General features: G+C 35.6%; 1 non-coding gene across 1 annotated transcript; it reads left to right on the plus strand.

Annotated features, from left to right (window-relative positions):
* Positions 1-473: 473 nt before the first annotated feature.
* TRNAL-AAG (transfer RNA leucine (anticodon AAG)) lies at positions 474-554 on the plus strand. The gene has a single exon. It is a non-coding gene; the product is annotated as a tRNA-Leu (tRNA).
* Positions 555-22,138: the final 21,584 nt, after the last annotated feature.

Raw genomic sequence — 22,138 nt, forward strand, 5'->3', positions numbered from 1 at the left:
TTTAAAGCATTGTATATTGATTGAATTGTTGTTAATTAGATAATGTAGCTCAATTGACTTATGAATCCAGTTAATTAATGAACTCTAGTTTTTGAATATTTTATGGGTTAAGTGATATGGTATTAATGCTTATGATTAGAGTTGTTTTATATGGGCTACTGATTGATGTAATAATTGTATTGAATTGATATGTAGGTTGTATTATACTGATAAATCTATAATTAATTGACCTAGATTCATTGAGTATCATAGTTTTTATATTGAATTGATGTTCATGGCCATGGGTAAGGGCCTTATGGTATTAAATTAGATAAATTAACATTGGATTGAAGTGTTGAGAATGGATTGGTGGTACGCCCTAAATTCTCTTTATTTTATGTTAATTAGACTTCAATTATGTTGTGATTGGTATGTTCCACTTATAGTGGCGGTTCTATGTACTTTACTTGCAATTGATGTGGTCTTGTATATGTGTTGAGATGGCCGAGTTGGTCTAAGGCGCCAGATTAAGGTTCTGGTCCGAAAGGGCGTGGGTTCAAATCCCACTCTCAACATTAATTTTTTTTAAAAAAATATGGTCTTGTATGCGTTACTTTACGTATTATGATGATCATGACCTTGTCGGACTAATTGAAGTACTATAATGATTAGTTGTAACGACCCGTTTAGTCGTTTTGAGCAACAGACTTCATTTCTGGAAAAACTGGCAGAAGCAACGGACCCCACGACGGAACGTCATGGGCACGACGGACCGTCGCAGGGTCTCGTTTCAAAACACTTAGAAAATCTGAAATTGGGTACTGAAAATCGACTCTCTGAACTTTGTGACAGAATGGCAGGACGGACCGTCACAGGTGTGACGGACCGTCACAGACCCTTGGTGGAAATTTGGGTCTCTGAACTCTGCGACGACCTGCAGGACGGACCGTCGCAGGCATGACAGCCCGTCACAGGTTGCGCAAATCCCAGGCAGAGTCGAATTTCTGGTGGAGTTTTAAGGGACGTTTTTGGACTATTCTGTCCTTAATTATAGACTTCGTGGGTTTATATTAATAACTCAAATTCTTGAGGGTTAAAAGAGGTAACCCTAAGTTAATTAGTGGGGTATTATTTCCACCTTTTATTCTTAATTATATACTAATTAGGATAAAAGAAAGAGGGTTGAATAAGAAAAATAGAAAGAACAAAGAGACACAGAAAAAGAGAGAGAAACGATCGAGAAGAAGAGGAAAAACACCAAGCTTTGAGGATTAACTTGCTTGATTTCAATTCTTCGGTGGAGGTAGGTTATGGTTTTCATGCTTTCATAGTAAACTCTTAATAGAGAATGATATGTATTGGTAGTATTGTAAACCCTACTATATGCTTAATTGTATGTTTGCATGAATATGATTATGTGATTGTGATAAGATAAGCATGATCAAAAATATTGAATCCCAAATCGAAAAGAAACTTTAATATACAATATTAATGATGATGCCTTGGTATAGAAGAAGGCTTGATGAATTAAAGTAATGGGATTGAGGATGCCTTGGTATAGAGAAGGCTTGATGATTTACAGAATGATATTAGTGGATCGGAGTGTCACGTTCTGACACATAGATTTAGTGGATCAGAGTGTCACGTTCCGACACATAGATTTAGTGGATCAGAGTGTCACGTTCCGACACATGTAGGGGATCGGAGTGTCACGTTCCGACACATGTAGGGGATCGGAGTGTCACGTTCCGACACATAGAATTAGGGGATCGGAGTGTCACGAACCGACACAAGAGGAGGAAATATAATGAATCTTGAAAGATGTTAATATACTCAATCTAACGAACATGATTCCCAAATGAGTATGGTATTGGGGCTTGAGTCCTCATGTGTGAATTTGATGGTACTTATTGATGATTATAGTACTTGTTGTTGTTACATGTTGAGTTTTATAGTTGATTTATGATAATACTTGATATATACTGTTCCCTATTTTGAGTTGGCCGATGATATCTACTCAGTACCCGTGTTCGTACGAACCCCTACTTTTATTGTTTTCTTCTTGTTTAATTGTGGAATGTAGCAAACGTGCCGTCATCTTCGACTCAACAGTAATTCAAGCCAGTCTTCGTCACACCGGATCTTCAGGGTGAGCTAACACTTCTAGCTTGGACTGGATCTCCTCCGTCACGTCTTGATGCCTTGAACCTCCGGCACGGACTAGCTCCTTATGTATTTTTAGCTTTTAGAATACTCTTAGTTTAGTCATTTGATTGTAGATGTTCTTGTGGTGATGACTTCTAGATTTTGGGGATGATAATAATAGTTTTGAATTGTTTTTATTAATGAGTTTAAGTCTTCCGCATTACTTTCTGTTGATATACGTTGAAATGTTAAGGTTTAGATTGGTTGGTTCGCTCACATAGGAGGGTAAGTGTGGGTGCCAGTCGCAACCCGGTTTGGGTCGTGACTTTAGTAAAGATGATTTATGTGAAGTATGATGATATCCATCTAAATGTGAAGTAATGTGAGAGTATGTGTTCTTCTATTGATTTTAGATAGTTATGTTAGACTATAAGTAATATGATGGCTATATGGATGATATTATGGTGGTTTATATGGTGATATAAAGGTCATAAATGTATTTCCTATGTGCTTCTTGAATATTATATTCTATACGTGATAAAGTGAAGTCCTAGTGTGTCTTGTGTGGTAGACTTATGTCCCTTACTTGATGCATGTATGAATGTGAGTATGAAATGTCTTGAATTAGGATAATAAAGCCTCTTACTCTTGTATGTACGAATGACATGAGACCTTGAATGATGTTAAGAGGGTCCTTTATGCAAAACCTTGAACCTAGTGGTAAGGTTATGAACCATGAAGTTGAAAAGCCGTAATGGTATCCTTCTTGTAATTTGTAATGAATGACATACTTAAGTTTGGTTGCCTAGAATGGCATCATATCAATCCTAAGGAAGACATTATTAACTTCTTGTCACCGTTATAAGGTAGCCCTAGTGGACCTCATTGGTAGGGTAAAGGTGATTGGGTTATGAACTTGATATAGAACACCTTTATATGAACCTTTAATGTAAATTACTCTATGAGAACAAAGGCTAGCTGGAGTAGGTATGGTAACTGAAGTATCTCTACTTAGAGGATGAGACTAGAGTACAAACGCGCCCTTGATATTCCTCAACCATGTTCCTGTATAAGATGTGTCCTAGTTCTACCATTGGCAAGTACAACACCCTCTATTGGAGTAGTTACCACTCCGAATCCAACGCTTTGGTAACGTGGTGTATGTCAGTTATTGCCTATTATCATCATGTGGGATACCTACTAGTATTAGAGAAGTTCTATGATGTTTAGGTGGTAGTATGAGACACTATCTAGACATTGCACAATAGGATTTGAAAATGTTAGTTAGTGTCCCTAGGTCTTCTCCAAGAACATTAATTGATTGTCCTTATGTGATGAATGAGTCTTAAATGAACTAAGGAATGCAATGACTTAAGTTAAGAAAGCATGTTAATTGAATAAGTACTTATCTAGAATAGTTAAGGGTTTTCTAGTTAAGATGTGAAGGGGGCATGGGAACGGTCATTTCGTATGTTACCTAGATAAGTATTAAGAATGACTCTAGTTAGGGATGTTGGTTGATTATGTAGACATGATTTTAGCCTTAGGTAGTCTTCAATTTTATTTAGATAATCTTGAAGAGGTCAATCATGGATGTTATTTTTCTTGATTTACATAAGTAAGTCTTTTGATAGCCTTTGGAAGGAGAATGTCATATCATCTATATGTTGTTGTATTAAGTGAGAACGATTCTATCTTAGTTAGTCTATAAGATCTCTTAAGTGTGTGTGTAAGGTATTGTATGGATGGTCACTTCAAAACTCACTCAAGTGAGACTTAGAATCACCTTTGGTAGGAAAAATCTCATGTTCTTATGTTGGTGTAATATGAGTGTATATAATTCATTATAGGTGGTCTTAAGGAGAAATCTCATGTTCTTATGAGAAGCTGTCTGGGCGGTCTCTCATTGTCTTACAAAAGTGAGTCTTAGGATAACTTTTAGTGAGAGGACTACGTTCTAGAAGGTGTGTAATGTGAATCTAAGGAAACTTCACTTTAACAATGGAGAAGTTCAATGTATAGTGAAGTAAATTACTATATTATTGCTCCTAAAAATGTGATAAATGTTCTAAGTTATTTCTTATGTGGTTCTAAGTTTTTAAATGCTATTCTTATGATTATATTATGATATTTAAATCAAAACAGGGATATTTCCAATAAATGTCTGTTTTAATGATTTTTATGCATTATGTTATACTTAGTACATATGGTTGTACTAATTCCATGCTTTTATCTATCTCTATAGTGGTTGGTAGGTGAGGAGCATTTGGGAAGCAAGACTTAGATCGTAGAATCATTCAAGTGAAGTGAAGTATGTCCTCATTTAACTCGAGGGTGTAAATATCTTTAATTTATCTTATTGAAGTATTGTAATAGACTAATTATTTCTATATTCGTAGTGTATGGGTCGTATCCGAAAGTATTATTATGTCTAAGATTTGATGAAATGAGACTTATTATTTTTTATGAGTTTTATATGAAAGAATTATTAATGATTTATAGAATATTTATGAAAAGTTTTAATTCTTCGCTACATTTCATATGTTTATATGTGATGAACGATAAGAAAGGGTTTGTACAAGATCTCTGAGAGTTCAAGTACGCCGGTTGCACTTCGAAAGTGCCATATTTTCTAGGGTGTGGTCACAAGATGTGACATTCCCTCAAGGCTAACTAGTGCAATGTATAGGTAGAAAACATACCCCTACCTAGACTAAGTCAAACCTCTTAAGTTATTTTAGTTAGATTTCACTTTATTACTTTGTTTTACTTTCAAGAATATCTTGCCTTAACCGACATAATCCACAGTAGTGTCATGAAACCCTACACCAAAAGAAGGCGGACTACTTGCCAAGACAGTATCAAAACATGAACATAAAATATAGGTGGATCCAGTAGGTAGTATTCCCATGGGGGTAACATAGTTCAAGAACTAGGAGATTTTCTTGGGACACTCTTTACGCCTTTAGCATTATAGTCTCCAGTCTCATGAGTACAATAGTCAACCTACATTCCCTACTTGGGAAGGGACACTCCTCACTACTAGTTCATTTGATTCTAAGCTAGAGTACCTTTTGAAATGTCTTTCTTTAACAATCACAAATTATTTAGGTCATAGGAGAATAACCTCTTTGTATAGTCACCTTTCAATACAACCTTATATGTGAGATTAGCACATTAACATCATCATATAATAGTAAGACACATAGTTACTTAATAACCAAACTTATTTCATTACATATTAAGCATAATATCACAATTACTTAGTAAAAAAATTTCAATTACATCACCATGCCACACCTATTTAATCCAATTACAAGACATACTTCAATTGAATTTCATCACCAAGCACAAGCCATCATAGTTGAAATAAAGGTTTGGAATAACAAAGACTTACTCAATCTCCTTCAAAAGACATCTTCATGGTCTTACCATCTACCAACCAATTTCATCCAATAATAGGTGTAATCACAACATTCAATAGTAAATAACACAATAGCTAGGTCAATTGGACCATCACAATCCCAATTAACTTCAATTCATAACCTAGGGCTAGGAGCAAGGGGTTAGTCCTGAATTATTCAAGAAATAGATCCAATCCCAAAAATACATTACCCTAGATTGTTCATGAATGAATTAGAATATATAAAAACAAGTCTAACAATCAATACCTTCATCGATTCCTATCAATTTATAAGGAAGATCCAAGATTTGCAAAAATTTGGAAAAAGACATATATCAATAAAAATTCCCATCAATTAAAATTAATTACTAAAAAATATAGAATAAATTAGCCATGGGTAATCATAATTAGACAAAATCAATCACCAGTTACAAGTTAAAAAGAAAACCCATTTGTAGAAGAAAAACCTATGAATTGGGTGATTTAGAAATTAACTTTGAAAGGACCTCTTGGGGAAAGGAAACCCTACAGTGAAGAACTCATACCTTAATTAAGCTTAATCCACTAAATTCAAGTGAAATACTAGATAAATTGGTCTTCTTTTTCAAGTTTTTTCTTTCTTCAATGGAGGTTGAATAGAGAGAGAAAGTAGAGAGAGGTGAGAACTTTTGATTTTTTATTTGAGTGAGTCAATATTAGAGAAAATTGACTGAAAAGAAATATATATCCATGAAATACCCAAAATACTCCTCACTTATCTTGACCCTTTAATGAAGTCAAACTTGAATTCCAAATTTTACATTTTCATCGGAGAAGAAGTCTGCGTCACGGAGCTGCTCCCGCTAGATTTCCTAAATTAATTGTCGAGACAGAAGATTCCACGACGTGGCTGCGATGCATACTTGATTTTTTTTGCCAAAGATGCACCATGTACATGAAGGGACCCACTACATCCATGAGAATTTTGGCAACACTTGCCTCCCAAGTAACCCTCTAGTGATACTTGGTGCAATAACATCACCTTAAGGTCACAAGGAAAACCAAACATAGTGTAACATCTCGAAATTACACCCTAGAAGTTATCGTAAATCTCGGATTGCAACCGGAAAACTTAGCCTTTTGAAGGTCTTGTACAAGTCCTTACATATCATTCATCGCATTAACATAATAAAATGTAATGTGGATTGAAAACTTTTCACAAACCATTTCATAGTCTTTAAAAAATCTTTCATATAAAGCAATAGGAAATACTAAGTGTGAATCTCATCAAACTTAAAACACGAGAATACTTGGGATTGGGAACATACTTCAAAATATAGAAATCCTTAGTCTATTACAATATCTCAATAGAAAACATAAAAGACATCTATGCCCTCTAATCAAATGAGGAAATATTTTGACTTATCTTGAACGATGCTACGGTCCAAGTCTTCTTTCCCAAATTCTCCTCACCTACTGACAAATATAGAGATAGATAAAAGCACGAATTAGTACAAGGACATGTACTAAGTATGGTATTATGCATAAAATCAAGAGAATGTAAATTTATTGAAAATATCTATCTTTTTTTTAATAATTATATTATACTCATAAGAACAACATTTAACAACTTATAAACACATAAGAAAACATTTAAACCAATTTTCATGATTGTTGAAGTCACTTTACAGTAACCTCAACTCACTATTAAAGTGAATTCTTTCACTATACAGTGAAGTTGATTATCTTCACCTTAGACACCTTTTAGTATGTAATCATCCCATTTAAAGCTATCCTAAGATTAACTTAAGTAACACAAAGAGAGACCGCTCAGACAATCTTTCTAGGCATCACCTAAATGACCCTTAAGACTTCTTATAATGAGTCACATACACACTTACAAGACATGGAAATGTTAAATTAGATAAAATGAAATTCTCATACCAAAGGCCATCAAAAGACTTAATTAAGTAAATCAAGAAGATAACCTCCATGATTGACCTCTTCAAGACTACCTAAATAATCCTTAAGATTTCCTAAGTTTATATCATGTCCACATAATTAATTATTTCCCTAACTAGAGTCATTCTTAAGTCTCATCTAGGTAAGATACGTAGTGACCATTCCTATGCCCCCTTCACGCCTTAATTATACAACCCTTAAGTACTCTAGATAAGTACTTATTCATTTAACATACTTTCTTCACTTAAATCATTACATTCATTTGTTCATTTAGGAGACATTAAACACATAAAGGATATTCAATTAATAGTCTTGTACAAAACCTAGGAACTCCAAGTAACACCTTCAAAGCCTATAGTGGAATGTCTAAATAGCGTCCCATACCATCACCTAAACTTCATAGAATTTCTTTAATGCTAATAGGTATTACATATGATGAGAATAGGTAATAACCGACATTAAACATGATAACAAAGAATGGAATCTGAAGTTCCAACCTACTCCGATGAGGGTGTTCTACTTTCCAATTGTAAAACTTAGACACATGGTTAAGGAATATAAAGGGCATGCTTTGTAATCTAGTCTCAATCTTTAACTTGAAATACTTCCCTTACCATATTCATTTGGTGATAGCCTTCTTTATGATAAATTTATATACAATTAAGGTTCACAAAAAGTGTTCCATATAATGTTCATAACTAAATCACATTTACCCTACCAAAGGAAGGTCCATTAGGTTCAAGGTTTCACATAAAAGACCCTCTTAACTTCATTTAAGATCATATGTCATTCTACATTCAAAACTAAGATACTTTAACATCCTTAGTCAAGAAGTAAAATATTCACATTCATACATACATCAATCAAGGGACACAAGTCAACCAAGACAAGACACCACATACTTCACTTTAACTCATAATACATGTCATTCTAAGAGAACATAGAAATAATTCTTATCATATTTAAGTCATCCTACATACTACTATATCATCATCAATATTAAAAATACAGACTCATATAGTCAAGTAGGTATAACTTACATCAACCCTAAGACTATGCACACAAATCCATATTCATAGTCTAACATGATCAACTACATAACATCATTAGAAGAACATATATACTTTCACATTACTTAACATGTAGATAGATATCATCATACTTCACATAATCAACTAAAAAAATAACCACATTTGTTCAAGTAGATTGCCAACAAGGCCATGATCATTATATTAATTAAAATAGCACCGACAAGGCCACATCAATTGCAAGTAAAACACATAACACCGAAACCATTAGTGGAGAATACAAATTACAATATAATTGAAGTCTAATAAATATAAAATAAATAAATGAGGGCATTTTACCACCACATCATCTTCAACATCTCAATCCAAAGTCAAATTACAACATTCGGTATCAAAGACCCTTACCCATGACCTTAACCAACAATTCAACATAATTGTAACGATATTCATGATTCTAGATCAAATTACTACAAAATCATCAATCCACTACCAACTATATATCAATTTACTATAACTATTACATGAATGGATACCCCACATAAAACTACATTAGAATTCATCAATATTAGATCAATATCAAGTAACCCAAAACATATTAAAAAAAACTAGGGTTTATACAATTCATGGGTTCATATGTAATTCATGTTAAAATAATCACTAAATAACAATTTAATCAGTAATAAACTTTTAAAAAAATTATGCAAGAACCCATTGTAGAATTATGAAATTGGACAATTCAACTTTGAAAACTTAAGAAAACATGTTTAGAGTTGGGATTCTTGAAGATGAGAGTTTCAAGGATAAAAATCCATACCTTGATGAACCTAATTCTTTATTTTGATGAATAATCTCCACTAAATTCGTCATTTCAAGCCCTTCATTGAGTTTTGACTCCAATGGCGTTCTAGAGAGAATTCTAAGGGATTTGGGTTTTTGATTTAGAAGAATGAAATCTTCTCAGTGTTAAACACTTATATAGATTCTTAAAAAACCAAAAATACCCCTAAAGAAACTCCAATACTCTTATTTGGAAGTGTGGTAAAATTATAACTTTACCCTCAATTAATAGTGAAGCTGCACCCACAAGACATAGCCCCAACAACGGTTGCCGATCGGCGGGGCGTAGGTCCACACACGTGCCCTCCTTTCCTCTGTCTGTCATGACCCGTGTGTACCTCTTAGAAGTTAGGGCATTCTTGAATCGTGGCACGGCGTCATCGACCTTTCGAAGGTCTAAGAGAATCCCTTTCGTACCATTCATTACATACATGTATGAAAAGTAGTGCGGATTTAAAAATTTTCATACGAAATAAATATATTTAATAATATCTCTTTATATAAAAACGTAATGAAAGACTAAGTCTCAAAGTCACCATAATAGACATATGAATATAGAAAATAGCTAAGTCTTTTCCAATACTTTCAATAAGGAAAACTAAACATCAATATGTCCTTGAATCTACTGAGGACATACCAAACTCTTTGCTTGAATGAACACTAATCCAATCTTCAACTTCGAGACTCCTTTAAAAAAACACCACCTACACCTTTAGACACATACAAAATGTATGAAATTAGTACAAAACACTTGTACAAAGTATGGTGTAATGCATAAAATCATGAGAAAAGGACATTCTTATAAAACATGCTCTTTTTGATTAAAACATAATAGTATATGTGTAAGAACAACATTTAACACCTTAGAAACATACAAGATGTCACATAAGTATTTTATCAAATATTGAAGAATATTTTCGTGAACTAAATAAACTTTTACAATAAACTCTTTTAGCTTGCATTCTTCTCACCAAAGGTTATCCTATGATAAGATCATATCTGTTTTTCCTTTTATTAACTCCCCACCTAAGGTTACTCTAAGATTCACATAGGTAGAACAACAAGTGACCTCCCATACACCCTCTTCAAGCTTACCTAAGCTATCCCTCAAAGCTACCCTTAATAGAGCACATTCTATTCCTCATACATTAGCTAAAGTCGTGAATGTTGATTAAGTCAATTAGAAGACATTTAATTTATTATAGACTTCACATAATTGTCTTGGACAAACGTAGTAATCACATTCTAACATCTTCAAAGTCTAATCGTGCAATGTCTAGATAGCATCCCGTTCAACTACCTAAACATTCTAGAATTTATCCAACACTAATATGTATCCCACATGATGAGAAAAGGCAATAAACGAGATAGACCATACTATCTAGGTATTGAATCCATAGTCTACCCTACTCTAGTCTTTTTGTCAAGTAGAGATACATTGTACTCTAGTCTCCTTCTCAAGTAGAGCTACAAACCATAACATATTCACTCGATACTAGCCTTTGTTCTCATAGAGTAAGTTCAATATAAGGGACATATGAAAAGGTACTATCTCTTAGTCATTACCTATATATAATGCACCTACCAAAGATGGGTCCACTAGGGCTTCCATGCAATGGCCTATAAGGATAGCTCATTCTTAACCTTCTTTCCATAAAGAAGATTCCACATCTTAGTCATGCTTAGAAGGGCAACATCCTAGGTCTACTGATCCTAGACTTTCATTAAACATTCATCCGTACACATACAATACAAAGGTTCATAAGCCTACTAGGTCAAGATGTTCATATTCATCATATACATGTATCAAGTAAGGGACATAAATCTACCAAAACAAGACACATCATGAATTCATATTAGCACATATAGTATATCATTCTTTGAAACACTTAGGAATGAACATTATCATCTCAATGTGACCCTATAAATTACAATAAAATCATCAATGTAACCATAATATACTCATACAGTCAAGTAGGAATAATCATATATCGACTTTAAGACTACACACGAAAACACATTGTCATAGTCCAACATGATCACCTAATATCCATAGAAGAACACATACTTTCACTTAATCACACGTAGAAAGATATGATAATACTTCACATAATCAATACACAATAATTTAAGTCTAATTAACATAATATAAATAGACTTATGGCAGCATACCACCAATCCATTCTCTCCACTTCGATCCATGTCTAAATCATCTGATTCAATACCATAAGGCATTTACCCATGCCCATGAATATTAACTCAAAATATAATGATAATACTGAATGAAACTTTGTCAATTAAATATATATTTAAAACTCAAGACTAACTAGACATCAATTGAATACAATTCTTACAATATTATAAAGCCCTGAAGAAACTACTCATTAATTCATAAGTATAGAGACATGATAACTCAACCCATAAAGTAGTCGAAATAGGAATTTTCATGTATTACATGGGTTCATAAGAATGTTAGCTTTAAAACATTGAATGAACATCAATTCAATTCTAAAACATTGATTTAAAATCTTTTATGCAAGAACACATGGCTAGATTATAAGTTAGAAATTCATCTTTTGAGAGAGTCTTGTCAAATAGTTTTGAAGTTTGGCTTCATGAAGAAAAGAGTTTGTAGGATGTAAACCATACCTTATAGATGAAGAATCCACGAAAATCTGATTGGAAGCTTCGAAACATTTGCTTTTTTCCTTAAGTTTTTCTTGTTTTTTAATAGAGTTTTTGAAAAGAGTGTGTTTCTTGAGAGATGGGAGAATTTTCCTGTGATCTGATTTGGAACGTGTAAAAGTGGTCTAAAGCTGACATAAAATACATATATAGTCGTTCCAAAAGATCCTCCACTTAAATGGGTCTTTTGAATAAGTTAAATACCCAAAATGCCCCTCCTAATTTGACTACAATTAGAAGAGTATTTTGACTTGACCAATTTCGGGTTTCACCATGATTTTTAATTAATTAAGATGCTAATTTAATCAATTAAGTAACCTAGGGTAATTACTGAAGTCCCTCTAAGTCTCTAGGATCATAACCAACCTCTTTTGACCATCCTAGGTTAGGCACTAGGATGTTTCTTTAGTTAGTTACCCGGCTAGCGTCACTCGGTTAGCTTTTAGGATTTAGGGTACACTAAATAGATTATTTCCGTTAGTCTTAGGTCAGTTAGTTAGTTAGGTAAGTTATTTAGAGCCTAGAGTTGGTTAGGAATCTCATCTCCACATGGCTTGACCCCCACATGTGCGCCTGCCCCTAACCGCCTTAACCGAATTTGGTTGGGCTTGTCTCTTGGCCGGTTAGCACATGTTCTATCACATGTGTTGCTGCTCATTTTTGTTGTCCCAAGGATCCTCACTATATCCTTGGGCACTGCTTACTCTACATGATCATTTTAATTTATCATTTTCTATGGTTCCTAGGCTTGACACTTGGATGCCTCATACCTAATTTGTTTAAGTGGTGAAAATGAAGATTTTTTGCTTAGGGTCTTCATTGCAGGTACAATTCCGAAACAAGCTTGGATTGAAGCATTTGAACCAAAGTGTATTTTAAGTTACTTGTTAGTACATAAAAACTTGCTAACACCCTCAAGCCAATATTCTCTAACACGCCCAATATTACCCAATATTGGGCATAGAGATGCCTATATACCCCAATACATATTCTTAAAACCTAATAGACTCTTCACTAGCCAAGTACATTTTCTCGAATGTTACATTATCCCCCCTTAGAAACATTTATCCCGGAATGGCACTAAAATCTTTTGGAGGGTAGGAAATAAACTCAATACAAGCAGCATAACCAACACATAACATAGCATAACACTTAGTACTCAATTCATGACGCACAATCAAATAAGAGCTATACATTCATAACACATAGTGAGGAACTTCCTTCTCAATGTTATCATATACTCATATACATCAGTTATATATACACATCATGATCATTTTTCATGAAATCACACTTTAACCAAATTTTCGAAAACTTTCAGTAAGCACTATTTCTGTACAGTGAAACATGCTCAATTTTCCAACAATGCAACTCTTAAGAAATTTATGATGGATGCATTACAATACAAGAGATAAAACCATATAGACTCACTTTAAAAAATAATCATAACTTCAAAAAATTTACAATGCAAGGAATCAATGAATTTTGATTTCAACTAGACTCGTGAACATAATGTAACTTACAACATGCTACTATGACATTCTACCTCTCAAGCTTGAATTGAATAGAAGAGATGAGACAACAATCTACAACCCAAATACTCACCATCCTCCCCCACATATAAGGAACTCATATAACTAAATATAGAAAACTATAACTTACCGGAATAATTTTTGTCATCCCACTTTGTTCATTTGGCTCGGAGAGTACAAAAGCGATTCCTCTTTGGAGGACCACCATCCAGAACATTAGGAGGAACTTTCTTAGATTCTCTTCCTCTAGCCGCAATAATAGGATAATATCTCACCCTTTGATCATCCTTCCCACAACCAAAGCACCCACTAGTACCGTCTAGACACTTTCCAAAGTGCTTCTTCCCTCAAGTAGCACAAGTAGTCTTAACCATTTGGGAACAACCACCTCTCTAATGGTTCACCTTCGGAGCACTTATAACTTTTTACTCTACAACATGACATAGGAGTAGAAAATAAGGGAATATGTATCGTCCTATAACCTCTCGCCCATAGATGTGATGTGACTCACACTGATGGTCAAGAATCAACTAGACATGGCTTTTTGAGACTTTTTGATTCCTAAGACTACTTCATAACCTTATGATCTATAATAAGTTTTGTCACGACTGAGAGTACCCCTAGAAGTTAGGGAATTCTCGAATTGTGGCACAGCATCGTCAACCACTCGGAGGTCTAATACAAGCCCTTTCGTAGCATTCATTGCATACATGTGCAAAAAGTAGTGTGGAGTTAAAACTTTTCATACAAAATAATAATATTTTATAATATCTCTTTACATAAAAACATAATGCAAGACTAAGTCTCAAAGTCACCATATTAGACATATGAATATAGAAAATAGCTAAGTCTTTTCCAATACTTCCAATAAGGAAAACTAAACATCAATATGTCCTCGAATTTAGTGAGGACATACCAAACTATTTGCTTGAATGAACACTAATCCAAGCTTCAACTTCGAAACTCCTTTAAAATGCCACCTACACCTTTAGACACAGACAAAATGTATGAAATTAGTACAAAACACTTGTACTAAGTATGGAGTAATGCATAAAATTATGAGAAAAGGACATTCTTATAAAACATGCTCTTTTTGATTAAAACATAATAGTATATGTATCAAAACAACATTTAACACCTTAGAAACATACAAGATATCACATAAGTATTTTATCAAATATTGAAGAATATTTTCGTGAACTAATTAAACTTTAACAATAACCTCTTTTAGCTTGCATTCTTCTCACCAAAGGTTATCCTAAGATAAGATCACATCTGTTTTTCCTTTTATTAACACCCCACCTAAGGTTACTCTAAGATTCACATAGGTAGAACAACAAGTGACCTCCCATACACCCTCTTCAAGCTTACCTAAGCAATCCCTCAAAGCTACCCTTAATAGAGCACATTCTATTCCTCACACATTAGCTAAAGTCGTGAATTTTCATTAAGTCAATTAAAAGACATTTCGTTTATTATAGATTTCACATAATGGTCTTGCACAAACCTAGTAATCACATGCTAACATCTTCAAAGTCTAATCATGCAATGTCTAGATAGCGTCCCATTCCATTACCAATACTTTCTAAAACTTATCCAACACTAGTATGTATCCCACATGACGAGAAAAAAGGAAATAACCAACATAGACCATACTAGCTAGGTATGCAATCCATAGTCTACCCTACTTCGATGGAGGGTGTTCTACTTGCCAAGGGTAGAACTAGGACACATCCCATGTCGGCACGTGGTTAAGGAATATCAAGGTCTTTTATGTACTCTAGTATCTTTTTCAAGTAGAGATACATTGTACTCTATTCACCTTCTCTAGTAGAGCTACAAACCATAACATATTCACTCGGTTCTAGCCTTTGTTCTCATAGAGTAAGTTCAATATAAGGGACATATTAAAAGGTACTATCTCTTAGTAATTACCTAGTCATAATGCACCTACCAAAGATGGGTCCACTAGGGCTTCCACTCAATGGTCTATAAGGATAGCTCATTCTTAACCTTCTTTCCATAAACAAAATTCACATATTAGTCATGCTTAGAAGTGCACCATCTTAGGTCTACTTATCCTAGACTTTCATTAAACATTCATCCATACACATACAATACAAAGGTGCATAAGCCAACTAGGTAAAGATATTCATATTCATTATATACATGTATCAAGTAAAGGACATAAATATACAAAAAATAAGATACATCATGAATTGATATTAGCACATATAGCATATCATTCTTTGAAATACTTAAGAATGAACCTTATCATTTTTATGTCATCCTATACATTACTATAAAATCATGAATATTACCATAATATAATCATATTTTCAAGTAGGGATAATCATATATTGACTTTAAGACTACACACATAAATGCATAGTCATAGTCCAACATGATCACCTCATATCTATAGAAGAACACATACTTTCACTTAATCAAATGTAGAAAGATATGATAATACTTCACATAATCAATTACACAATAATTAAAGTAAATTAACGTAAAATAAAGAGAATTAGGGTAGTGTACCACCAATCCTATCTCGCCACTTCGATCATTGTCTAAATCATTCAATTCAATATCATAAGTCCCTTACCCATGGCCATGAATATGAATTCAACGTATAAATCATAATAATATATGAAACTAGATCAATTAAATATATATTTAACAATCTAAGACAAATTTGATATCAATTGAATACAAGTCTTATATTATTAGAAAGCCTAGAAGAAAATACTCATTAATTCATAAGTAAAGAGACATAAACACTCAACCCATAAAGTAGTCCAAATAGGAATTCGCAGGGCTTGCATGGGTTGATAAGAATTTTATCTTTCAAACTTTTCATTAACATCAATTCTTTTCTAAAACTTTGATTTAAAACCTTTTATGCAAGAACCCATGGCTAGATTATATGTTAGAAATCCATCTTTTGAGAAATTCTTGTAAAATATTTTTGAAGCTTTGCTATTTGAAGAAAAGAATTTCAAGGATGAAAATAATACCTTATATATGAAGAATACAAGAAAATATGATTGGAAACTTTGAAACCTTCACTTTTTTTCTTAAGCTTTTCTTTTTCTTTAATGGAGTTTTTGAAAAGAATGTGTTTCTTGAGAGATGAGAGAATTTTCGTGTGGTCTGATTTGGGACGTGTAAAAGTGGTATAAATATGACCTAAAATACCTATATAGTCGTTCCATAAGATCCTCCACTTAAATGGTTCTTTTTTATAAGTTAAATACCCATAACACCCCTCCTAAATTGACTACAATTAGGAGAGTATTTTGACTTAGCCATTTTTGGGTTTGACCATGATTTTTAATTAATTCAGTTGCTAATTTAATTAATTAAGTTACCTGGGGTAATTACCTCTAAGTCACTAGGACCATAACCAACCTCTTTGGACTATCGTAGGTTAAGTACTAGGATGTTTCTTTAGTTAGTTACCCCGCTAATGTCACCCGAGTAGCTTTTAGGATTTCTGGTACAATAGTGTCACGACCCAAAACCGGGCCGCGACTGGCACCCACATTTACCCTCCTATGTGAGCGAACCAACCAATCTAAACCTTAACATTTCAATGTAATATCATCATAAAATAATGCGGAAGACTTAAACTCATTAATAAAAACCAATTCAATAACTATTATTATCCCCAAAATCTGGAAGTCATCACCACAAGAACATCTATGATCAAATTACTAAACTAAGAGTATTCTAAGAAGCTAAAACAAATAAAAGCTAGTCCATTCCGGAAGTTCAAGGCATCAAGACATAAAGGAGAAGATCCAGTCCAAGCTAGAAGCATTAGCTCACCCTGAAGATCCGGTGTGACGAAGACTGGCTAAGTTGCGGTTGAGTTGAAGACAATGGCACGTTTGCTGCACTCCACAAATAACAAAGAAGAAAACAATAAAAGTATGGGTCATTACAAAACACGGGTACTGAGTAGATATCATCGGCCAACTCAAAATAGAAAACAGTATATATTAAGCAATATCATAAAATCAACTAATATCCTCAGCATGCAGCATTTACAGTTACCATAACCCTTGGTTATAACACCAAGCACATCGATGAGGACTCACGCCTCCTCATCATACTCATTTGGGAATTAAGTTCGTTAGATTGAATATATTAACATCTTTCAAAATTCATTATCTTTATTCCCCTCGTGTCGGTACGTGACACTCCGCTCCTCACAAAGTTCACCAAACAAGACCTATATACCTTTTCAACTACCACAGACTTACCCGCCGGAGTAGAAACACGAATAGGCATATCAAGTAATTCACAATGTAAATTTAGACCATTAGAAAATGAGGAAGATACATAAGAAAATGTGGATCCAGGATCAAACAATACAGAAGCCATGCAATCACAAACCAGAAGATTACCTGTGATGACAGCATCAGATGCCTCCGCTTCAGACCGCCCAGGGAAAGCGTAGCAATGGGCCCTCTCACCCATCTGTCCGTTGCCCCTACCATGTTGTGATGTAGTGGCTCCAGGTTGCCCATCACCTCGGACGTTCTGGTGACCACCATTACCTCGACCACCACGTCCTCCAGAATGACGGCCTCTACCATGACTACCTCTACCTCTAACATTTGGAGGTCTGTAACTCTGTTTTGGACAATATCTCTTAATATGTCCAATCTCCCCACATCCATAGCACTCTCGGGGTTCATGCATAGGTCTCTCAGAGAAGTGTTGACCGGTCTGAGGTGGACCCCCAACTACAGTCTGTAGTGAAGACTGAATGGGTCGAACTGAGTAACCTCCGGAACTCCATCCTCTAGAGTGAGAACCATTAAACTCACCTCCCTTTCGAAACCTTTTTGATGTAGTTGCCATGGTGAAGTCATCTGGCTTCACTCCTTCCACCTCTACCACAAAGTCTACCACTTCTTCGAAAGATTTCGCTGTAGCCGCTGCCTGTAAGGCTAAAATCCGCAACTCCGATCTCAACCCTTTCACAAAACGGCGAATCCGCTCTTGTGGACTGAAACACAGTTGGGTGGCATACCGGGATAATGCACGAAACTTAGCCTCATATGCAGTAACCGACACCCTACCTTGCTCTAGGCTCAAAAACTCATCTCTCTTCCTATACCTCAAAGTCCGGGGAATATACTTCTCCATAAACAAGCTAGAGAATGAGGCCCAAGTCATAGGTGGTGCCTCTGTTGGTTGGCACTCAACATGTGACCGCCACCACATTTTGGCGTTTCCTTGGAACTGATAAGTCACGAACTCAACACCAAACCGTTCTACTATACCCATCTTGTGTAGTAGCTCATGACAGTCAACCAGAAAATCGTAAGCATCCTCAGATTCAGCACCCTTGAAGACTAGAGGTTTCAATTTCAAGAACTTACTGAAAAGTTCATGCTGATCATTTGTCATTATAGGCCCAGTAGTCAGACGTGGAAACGTGCCTATGTCCAATGAGGCATCCATACGAGGAGCCATAGTGGCTGCATGTTGTACCTTTGAAACCGGAGGTGTTGGTGTAGAAAACACTGGAGGTGCCTGATCCTGATCAGACAACCCACTAAGATAAGCGAGCACCTGATTTATAATCTCTGGGGTAGGCTGGGGTGGCAATCCCTCATTCTGCACTTGTTCATTTTCCCCATCCTCCCCTTCTCTTATTACTTCCTCAGTTGGTGGAGGAGTCACTACCCTAGTATCAGATGGGCTAGGTGCTCGTCCTCTTCCCCTAGAGGACGTCCTCCCACGACTTCTACCACGGCCTCTTGCCGCTGCTCTTCCTCGAGCTACAGCCCCAGTGGCTGGCTCCGACGCACCCTGTCCCACCGGTGCTGGTGTTGGTGTTGGCGTAGTCATTGCTCTAGTTCTAACCATCTGCGAAAGAGAGTGAAGATGGTCAAATACCAATTTGTATCACCTAAATACCAATTGGATTCAAGAAGTAGCACGAAAGAAAGAAAGAAAGAATGGAATTTTCCTAAAGTCTTATAGCCTCTCAAAGAAAAGTAAAGGCGTCCCCCTACCGTTCCTTAAGACTCTACTAGACTTGTTCTTGTGTGATGAGACCAACGAACCTAATTCTCTGATACCAAGTTTGTCACGACCCAAAACCGGGCCGCAACAGGCACCCACATTTACCCTCCTATGTGAGCGAACCAATTAATCTAAACCTTAACATTTCAATGTAATATCATCATAAAATAATGCGGAAGACTTAGACTCATTAATAAAAACCAATTCAATAACTATTATTATCCCCAAAATCTGGAAGTCATCACCACATGAACATCTATGATCAAATTACTAAACTAAGAGTATTCTAAGAAGCTAAAACAAATAAAAGCTAGTCCATGCCGGAAGTTCGAGGCATCAAGAAATGAAGGAGAAGATCCAGTCCAAGCTAGAAGCATTAGCTCACCCTGAAGATCCGGTGTAACGAAGACTGGCTAGAGTTGTGGTTGTGTTGAAGACGATGGCACGTTTGTTGCACTCCACAAGTAACAAAGAAGAAAACAATAAAAGTAGGGGTCAGTACAAAACACGGGTACTGAGTAGATATCATCGGCCAACTCAAAATAGAAAACAATATATATTAAGCAATATCATAAAATCAACTAATATCCTTAGCATACAGCATTTACAGTTACCATAACCCTTGGTTACAACACCAAGCATATCGATGAGGACTCACGCCTCCTCATCATACTCATTTGGGAATTAAGTTCATTAGAGTTGAATATATATCATCTTTCAAGATTCATTATCTTTATTCCCCTCGTGTCGGTACGTGACACTCCGCTCCTCATTCTATCCTGGTGTCGGAACGTGACACCTGATCCATATTCTATCCTGGTACCGAAACGTGGCACCCGAGCCATATACTATCCTGGTGTCGGAATGTGACACTCCGATCCTCATTCTATCCTGGTACCGGAACGTGGCACCCGATCCATATTCTATCCTGGCGTCGGAACGTGACACTCTGATCCTCATATACTATCCTGGTACCGGAACGTGGCACCCGATCCCCTAATCTCACTACTTTCGTTCATCAAGCCTTCTTTTATACCAAGGCATCATCATTAACAAAGTAGATTAGGGTTTCTTTTCAAGATTTGGGATTCAATAGCTTCATCATGCTTATTAATTCATAATTACATAATCACATCATTCATGCAAGCATACAATTAAGCATATAGAAGGTTCACAATACTACTAACAAATATCATTCGCTATTAAGAGTTTACTACGAATAGCATGAAAACCATAACCTACCTCCACTGAAGATTCGTGATCAAGCAAGCAATTTCCCAAGCTTTGTGTTTTTCCCCTTCTCAATCGTCTCTCTCTCTCTATCGATTCCCTTTTCTTTCTTTCTGTTCTTTTCTTTTTCTTATTCCAACCCTCTTTCTTTTACCCTAATTAGTATATAATTAAGAATAAAAGATGGCAATAATATCCCACTAATTATCTTAAGGTTACCTCTTTTAACACCCAAGTAATTAGACTTATTAACATTAACCCACTAACTTTATAATTAAAGCAGGAATAGTCAAAAATGTCCCTTAAAACGTATAAAGAAATCCGACCCGGACTGGGATTGCGCAACCTGCGACGGCCCGTCGTGCCTGCGACGGTCCATCCTGCAGGTCGTCGCAAGGGTCAGAGACTCAATTTCCACTGAAGAATCTGTGACGGTCCGTCACGCCTGTGACGGTCCGTCCTACCATTCCGTTACGAAGTTCAGAGAGTCGATTTTAAGTACCCAATTTTAGATTTTCTAAGTGTTTTGAAACGAGACCCTGCGACGGTCCGTCGTGTCCACGACGGTCCGTCATGGGGTCCGTCGCTTCTGCCAGTTTTTCCAGAATTGAAGTCTGCTACTCAAAACGACTAAACAGGTCATTATAAATAGTTATTTTATTTCGATTAGTTCTAGGTTAGTTAGGTAAGTTATTTAGAGCCTAGAGTTATTTAGGAAGTTCATCTCTACATGGCTTGACCCCCACATGTGCGACTGCCCCTAACCGAATTCGGTTGGGCTTGTCTCTTGGCCGGTTAGCACATGTGCTTGCACACGTATTACTGCTCATTTTTGTTGTCCCAAGGATCCTCACTATATACTTTTGCACTTCTTACTCTACATGATCATTTTAATCTATCATGTGCTATGGTGCCTAGGCTTGACACTTGGATGCCTCGTACCTAATTTTTTAAAGTGATGAAAATGAAGATTTTTAGTTTAGGGTCTTCATTTGAGGTACAATTCCTAAACAAGCTTGGATTGGGGCGTTTGATCCAAAGTGTATTTTAAGTTACTTGTTAATATATAAAAACTGCTAAAACCGTTAAGCCATTATTCTCTAACATGCCCAATGTTACCCAATATTGGGCATTGGGATGCCTATATAGCCCAATAATATTCTTAAAACCTAATAGACTCTTCACTAGACAAGTACATTTTCTGGAATGTTACACCATCGATGGGTTTAGAGACTTGAAATTTGAAGCTTAGCTCCCATGGCTAAGTACCAAACGACGCCCTCCACCCACAGGGTGTCGACCAGGCCACT

This window comes from Solanum lycopersicum, chromosome 7 (assembly GCF_036512215.1).
Source record: "Solanum lycopersicum chromosome 7, SLM_r2.1".
NCBI classification, from domain to species: Eukaryota; Viridiplantae; Streptophyta; class Magnoliopsida; order Solanales; family Solanaceae; genus Solanum; species Solanum lycopersicum.